Below are 7,769 nucleotides of genomic sequence, written 5' to 3' on the forward strand. Positions count from 1 at the left end.
TTTGGAAATGCACACAGCAGCATACCTGGAGCACCAATGGGCACATACAACTTGACAGATTCCACCATAGGGTAGATTTAGAATCAGTCCCAGAGTCAGAACAACAGCCAAGCGTATGTGGCTGAACTGCAATAGAGAAGACATGTGCAGTTTAATCAGGGATCACACACATACAATTCAAGAGGAATTTTCAGAAAAGTGATTGAGTCAAACAGAGATGAAGTTGAATACACACACACACACACACACACACACAGACAGACACACACACAGACACACACACACACAGGAATCATCAAGCAAGCATTTAAAGCTAGACAGAGACCATAGCCTGATGGACTCCAAATTAAACTCACGGAATCAGGTGGATAAGGAAAGATTGAATAACAAAATGTCACAGACACATGGTTGGAATGACAGGATACAGGACCCAGCTGTCACATACCATATGTCCAGCCAAAGAAACAGCCAGTACAACAGTCACAGCGTCAAACCCAGAGTTCACAGCCACTAGAAACAGTACATTCTCCTTGCCCCCATGGCTCTCACACACAACACACACACACACACACACACACACGCATGTATGCACGCAAGCACGCTTCAGCACACAATGGCCATTGGAAATCCACTGCCAGCCAGAATCAGCCAGAACACTCCCAGAATGAGCACATGGTCTCTGTGTCTCCTGGAGTCAAAACAGGATGTGTAGGCGTTTATCATCCACAGGCAACACCATTTGACCAACCCAAGTCTTTAAACAGAACGACTGAAAGGCTTGGCACCAATAGCTCACATCTGTATTGCTAGTTATTCAGTAGACTGAGATTTGAGAATCATGATTTTAATTAAAGAGAGCTGGGGCAGGAGAGTGCGTGCGACTCTTTTTTCTCCAGTTAATCACCAAAACCCTGGAAGTGGAGCAGTGGCCCAAGTGCCAGAGCGCCAACCTTGAGCAAAAAGGCCAAAGGACAGCTACAGACCCTGAGATCTTGCCCTAGAAGAGGCACAAAAACTATGTTGGCAGCAGTAGCAGGTGGGCTCCTCCGAGTGGGAGGAGGCCGAGCCCGCCCTTCCCACACTGCACTTGGCATGCAAAGGTTCCATGAAGCACGCGCATGCGTGCTTGGCAGCCCCTGCTCTGGTGCTGCTTCCCTGGTGGGCAGTTGGGCTATGGACCTATGTAGCCCTGTGCCTGGTAGCTGGGAACTCGTGGCACTGGAGTGCTGGACCGGGGTGCGTGTGTACGTAAGTACGTACATACGTACTTATGCATCAGCCCGGCTCGGGGTTGGCTCACGTGCCAAAATCCCTGTCATGACAGTAGGCGGGAACAAGGAGAGAAGCCTGAGAGACAAGGGCGTCCCACGTGACCCGGGGACTTCCCACAGAGTATGACAAAGCATGGGCATCATTTCAGCGGGGGGAGGGGGGGGGAGGATGGCCCCGTGTGTCCGCCAGACCAGGATGAGGCACAAGGCCAGTGAGGAGCAGCAATTGTGGGGGATGGGGGGCGGGGAAAGCCGGACGACGAGGTGGGGGGCGGGTGTGGCGCGCAAGCAGGGAAATGACTCAGGGACAGAGCCGGTTGGCCCATGAAAAGCAGAGTGAGGGGAGCGTGGGGAATGGGCGTCCCGGGCCGAACGAGGGTGCTTGCACCACCAGAAAGCTCCAGGGAGTACCGCTGGGGAGAGCCCCGAGGCTGAGCCCTGAGGGGGCCGCAATCTGACATCTGGGCGGAGTGGGGAAGCGGCCTAGCGCCTCTAGGATGTCGGCTGGAGCACAGTCCTTTCCTGCCATGCAGCCTGGGGAGGGGCGGTCAGGCCCCCGCCGCGCCAGTGCCCGCGGTACCGGCTGTGCCATGGGCCCCAACAAACCAGGAATTGTGGGCCGCTCCCCAGCAGCAGCGGAGTGGGGGGGGGGGTGCGTGGGCGAGCGAGAGGGAGGGGAAGGCTGGCAGACCTCAGGCTAAGTGCTGGGCAGACTCTTGGAGTTGCCAGTTAAGCAGGACCTGCTCAGCCGGGTGCGGCAGGCATGGCTGTGCAACAGTGGGAGTCCTCCATTACAGCCTACTCCCTGGATAAGCCCCAGTTCACAGGATTGCTTGCCTCTGCCCGCTTTTCCCATGCCCCTTTCACCTTAAACTCCCTAAAATCTCCACACACCTGGTTCTTGCTGTGACCAGGTGTCTAATAGAAGATAGCCAAGCCTCGTCACTGCAGCTAGTTCTTCAGCAGCCAGCTAAACAACCAAAGACAATGGGGTTTCTCTGATCTTGCATGGCAACTAACCACATTGTCTTTCAAGCACACAAAGCAGTTCGAGCTGCTTGTAGCTCCTTTTTTTTGAATGTCATGAGCCATCAGCATGGTACTGCACAACTGAATCCTAGCAATAGGAAAATTACTGCTGAGCGTTTTGTCCCCATTGTGCAATTTATGTACCTAGGAAAGATCATGACAGCCCAGTTTAGTTTTGAGTACTTCAAAATGGCAATGAATATTCTGGACTGCTTGGAACACACACATGATGTAGACGCTTCTAGTTCAAAATGTTCATCTGCTTCCAGCAAGCAGAACAACAAAATGATTTTTAAGATAAGAATGTATGTAGACACTATGGCTAGAAATGCCAATGAAATCAACCCGTGGTGTGCAGAACCAAACTCAACAGTAAATACATGTCATATCAAGGAGCTGGAGGAAGAATATTTACAATTAGGTAATTTTCCTCAACCACTATTAGATGTATGATTTTTAAAAAAAGTTCCATGTCCAAGCTGTCTACTCCAAAAGAAAGCATGGTGTGCTTTGGTTGCAGTTGTACCTGTAATAGCTGTGACTTTGACTTCACTTTGAAAACTAACAAATGAACATGTGCCTATTTGTACTAACAGACATTCATGCCAAAACTCAAGATCTACCACTGAATAGTAGACAATGGAGAGGGGAAACACGGGAACATCACACACTTGTCTGCACAAGCAGACAAGGACACAGAAAAAACAAGCTAGGCTCCTGATGACTCAGCTTCAACCACTGGCACACCAAAAACGTAGCACAGTGGAGTCTGAAGTACTCGGTGAGGAAAAAAGCAGAGTGGCTGAGTGGAAAGGAATCATTATCAAGATGGAACCCAAAGAGATTCCTACAGATGAGTTAAAAAATAGTTTACAGGACTGGGAAGGTGGGTCAGTGGTAGAGCGCTTGCCTTGCATGCATGAGGCCCTGGGTCTGATTCCTCATCCTCAGCACCACATAAGCAAAAAGAAAAAAGCCGGAGGTGGTGCTGTGGCTCAAGTGGTAGAGCGCTAGCCTTGAGCTGAAGAGCTGAGGAACAGCACCCAGGCCCAGAGTTCAGGCCCCATGATGGGAAAAAAAAAAAAAACAGTAAAAAATAGTTTACATTACTAGAGTTAATGATAAAGACTGTAATGAATCCCCAGACAGCGATGTTAGAAGATGAAACCGAGGAACCATTTTATAGAAATTATGTTGAAGAAGATGTCAGCATCCTGCCCCCTCCCCCCCAAAAAAATTGGTAGGAAAGCCCTAAAACTTTGGATGTCCATACATGTTGATGAAAGTGGTGGTTTAGAAAATATGAGGCCTCCTACCAACAACAGTCCAGGACGGGAAGATGCTGAAAATGCATCCTGTGAGCTGTGTGGGGTCACACACAATAACCAAGGAGACCTTAGCCAAGCACAAGCCCCTTGAACAGATCTGTGCAGGTGGTAAATGTGGACAAAGACTAGTGTAGGGCAGATAACTTCAGGAACACACTCAAAGATGTGGAGAGCCTCAAGATTGGACAATGAATGGACTAGGAAATACTGAGGAGAATATGGACATGAAAGAAAATCCTGATAAGCAGTCTAAAATAAGACATGTGTGTTTGTTGAAATATGGGATGCTTTTTAGGGACAATAATTGCCACATAAGTAGTATCCAAAGAAAGCAGCTGTTTAAACATTCTGCTTGGGGCTGGGAAGGTGGCTCAGTGGTAGAGTGCTTGCCTTGCATGCATGAGGCCCTGGATTCGATTCCTCAGCACCACATAAGCAGGAAAAAAAAAGCCAGAAGTGGCGCTATGACTCAAGTGGTAGAGCGCTAGCCTTGAGCTGAGGAACAGCGCCCAGACCCAGATTTCAGGCCCCACAACCGGACCCAAAAAATATAAAAAATAAAATAAACATTCTGCTTGTCCTTTCCTATGTCCTAATTGTGGCCAGCATTATGAAACTGGTTAAACTTATGTCCAGCTGCCTAGACCAACATATGGTTATAGAGTGCCATCATGGAAGAAAATGAAAGAGATCACATCACAGGCAAAAGCATTTAATCTGTGTGGACAAGAATTTTACCAGATTTGTCATTTAAGAGAACACTACACTGTTCATACTAAGGAAAAACAGTTTGTCAGACAGATGGAAAGCTGGGTGTATGTGTGTGTGTGTGTGTGTGTGTGTGTGTGTGTGTGTGTGTGTGTGTGTTTTGTTGGTCGTGGGGCCTGAACTCGGCCTGGGCCTTGTCCCTCAGCTCTTCAGCTTAAGGCTAGCACTCTACCACTTGAACCACAGTGCCACTTCTGGCTTTTTCTGCTTATGGGGTGCTGAGGAATCAAACCCAGGACCCAGGACTTCCCAGCCCATGGAAAGCAATTTTTTTTATTTCCTCTCCCTCCCCCAATCCTCCCCGTCACACACACCCCCACCCACATCAAAGTTGTAAAGTTCGTTTTCGACATAACAACTTGTACATCTCATTGTTGCAATGCGTCCCCCTGTATCCCTATTTAAACGATTTGTTTTTTCCCTTCCCCTCCACAAATTATACCGACATCAAATACAGTGAAAGCAGGGGTTATACTGTGGGGGAGGGACTTACAAAGCAACAAAGAAATGTTCTTATAAATATGTTAGAAGCAATCGTATGAAAGAAAAAAAACATTTGAATACATATCTTAGGATTCATTTCCTTAACATCACCTTATCTGACCTTTTCTGCTTGACTCAGACATATACTAGATATTGCAAATAAGGGAAACCATGGGACCTATGTTTCTTTGGGCCTGGCTTACTTCACTTAATATAATTTTTTCCAAGCCTTTCCATTTCCTAACAAATGGGCAATGTCATTTAAGAGAACGTCAATTGCATCTGCCTGATGAATAGCACAAAGGCATGGCCAGGTATGTCTATTCCATTTGGGATCAAGGAAACTTCAGAATATATGACGATGTACAGCATATGGTTTCTCATTTATCTGCTCGTGAGACTATATGTCAGGTCTGTTTTCAGGTATTCCCAAATAATGTACAGTTGGGGCAGAACATGTATGTTCATCTGTATACATGTGGAATATATGGGGCAAAATATGATTTGAGAAAAGACAGGAGATCATATTATAATAGGAAGCATTTGAAAAGAGCCTAAGTGGTTTTCTACTGTACTAGTTGATAGCAGATGAAACACTAAAGCCAACAGGTTATGAGCTATTTAGGAATTGATTTTATAAGATGAATTGTTGTAAAACATCATAAGGCCCTTTTACCTTTAATGTTTGTGTTTAGGACCTTAAGTATCTATATTTTAGGTGTTAGATGTTTTAATAGTTTTGTTGCTCCTTAATACCATATTGTCTAGTTTTCCTAGCTGTGATTAAATTTCTTTTAAATGTATATTGGGACTGTTACCCCTTCAATGATTATTAAACTTTAGGGTTCTTTTTTAATCAGGAAAATGTTAGCTTCACTTTTTCTTACATTTTGAAAAGGTTATCCTATTGTTGCAATGGATCCACGTGTATCCCTAGAATTATGCAGCAAAATATCTTTAAGTAATATATTTTTCAATAAAATGTTTCAACCCCTAAAAAAATTTAAAAAATTAAAAAACACCAAAGTGAATCCAACTTTGCCCCAAGTTATAATAATTATATGAATTATATTAGTTCATTTTGTTGTATGTCTACATATAATGGCTGTGATATATGTTTTATATTTCTACAATAACAAGTATTGCATTAATGTAGAGTAATTGAATCCTCATTCATTGCTGTTAAAATATTTTTAAAAAATATTTACAGTCTCTCTGGGAAATAATATGGCAGTTCTTGAAAATGTCTAACATGAAGTTATTATATGACAAGCAATTCTCACTTTTAAGAGTATATCCAAGAAAAATGGATGCTTTAAATAAAACTATAATTAAAAATAAAAAAAAGGTTATCCTATGAAATTTTGAGCCCAACATCGCTCGCCATTCTTGTTTTAAATTTTAGATTTTTAGGGCGTTGGTTATGGATAGTGAGTTAGCTACATGGTCTCTTATTAATGAAATTCATATCCTTAAATTGACACATTTATTAGGGAAATTGGGTGTACTAAATCTAACCTTTAAGATTGACACGGGCTGAAACTTGGTCTAAGATGATTGATGGACCTGGGGAAATTTCTATAAATGAAGGTTTCCTATAACTGATAAAATATTGCTCATTTATAATCATGTTTAAAACTTATGTATGAATCCCAATGAATTTCCCTCACTTGAGAAATTAGTGGGGATAATCTATTTTGCTATGTGGTACTAAATTTAACTATGATAGTTACTTTTCAGGAAAAAGACATCTTGTATTCAGTAAAAGCATTTTAATTTAAAATATTAAGTAAGTCAGTTTGTCAATTATTTTGTTTATGAATAGATTTAAATAACTAGGAATATGACATTAAAGAAAAATGATTATTTACCTTTAAAATTACATACTTTTGGAACTTTGAAAATTGAGAAAGCTAATAAAGTAATGAAATCAATTGTTAATCTGGTTGTTCTGTAAGAGTAGAGTGCACAAAAACTATGCTATGTTTTCAACTAGAAGATTTTATGAAACCCTGTTGTAGCAAATGAAGTTTAGTACCATGCCTAGTTTTTATTTTGTGTATAAAGGCTACAAAATTTGAGAACTATAAGATAATCATAGCATATAAATGGAGACAATTTATTTTCTTTTTTTCTTTTTTCTTTTAGATTGTATAGTAAGAGTGCTTTATTTTTGTAAGACACTGGGAACAGTGTATTTTCTGATAAAGTAGAAGTATTGCTAGTTTTTGACATAGGATCTACAATAATTACATGTGACTTAAACACTGGAAACGCTGACCCACCATTAACAAACACATGTACTGAAAAAAAAAAAGAATATGTGAGTTAGGCAAACAGAAGTTGAAAAGCTAGCTGGACCTCCCAGGTAGAATTAAGGATCTCCAGGTCAGTCAAAGGGCTGAGCGCACTCAGGGTCTATGTGCAAAAAAGAGACAACAACCAGAGGGGAGGGGGGAGGGGGGTTCGGATATGGTGATGAATCCATAACATCATGGCTGGTGTTGGTGGGAGTACATGTAACTGGAAGGATTTTTCTCTCCAGGCCAGCCAGGGAAATCATACCTCACCTCATCCTCTTTTCCCCAGCAGGTACAGGATCTTCTAGAGTCCTCACTCTAACCCTGGGCAGATACATGACCAGGGCCGCCACTACCTCCCAGAAGGCCTGAATATCCTGGGAACCAGCTGCTCATAGGTATGCATGCCCAGGGACTGGCAGGAAGGTACAGGGCAGTGGGTTCAGGAAGTCAGGGTATGAGTAAGAAGTGGGAAGGGGGGCTGGGAAGGTGGCTCAGTGGTAGAGCTCTTGCCTTGCATGCTCAAGGCCCTGGGTTCGATTCCTCAGCACCACATAAGCAAAAAGAAAAAAGCCGGAAGTGGCGCTGTG

General features: G+C 43.4%; 1 pseudogene; it reads left to right on the forward strand.

Moving 5' to 3' along the window:
• Nucleotides 1-1,768: 1,768 nt before the first annotated feature.
• On the forward strand, nt 1,769-5,437 carry LOC122098805 (annotated as a pseudogene).
• The last annotated feature ends 2,332 nt before the right edge of the window (nt 5,438-7,769 follow it).

This window comes from Dipodomys spectabilis, unplaced genomic scaffold, assembly GCF_019054845.1.
Source record: "Dipodomys spectabilis isolate Male_0828 unplaced genomic scaffold, ASM1905484v1 ptg000492l, whole genome shotgun sequence".
Classification (NCBI taxonomy): Eukaryota; Metazoa; Chordata; class Mammalia; order Rodentia; family Heteromyidae; genus Dipodomys; species Dipodomys spectabilis.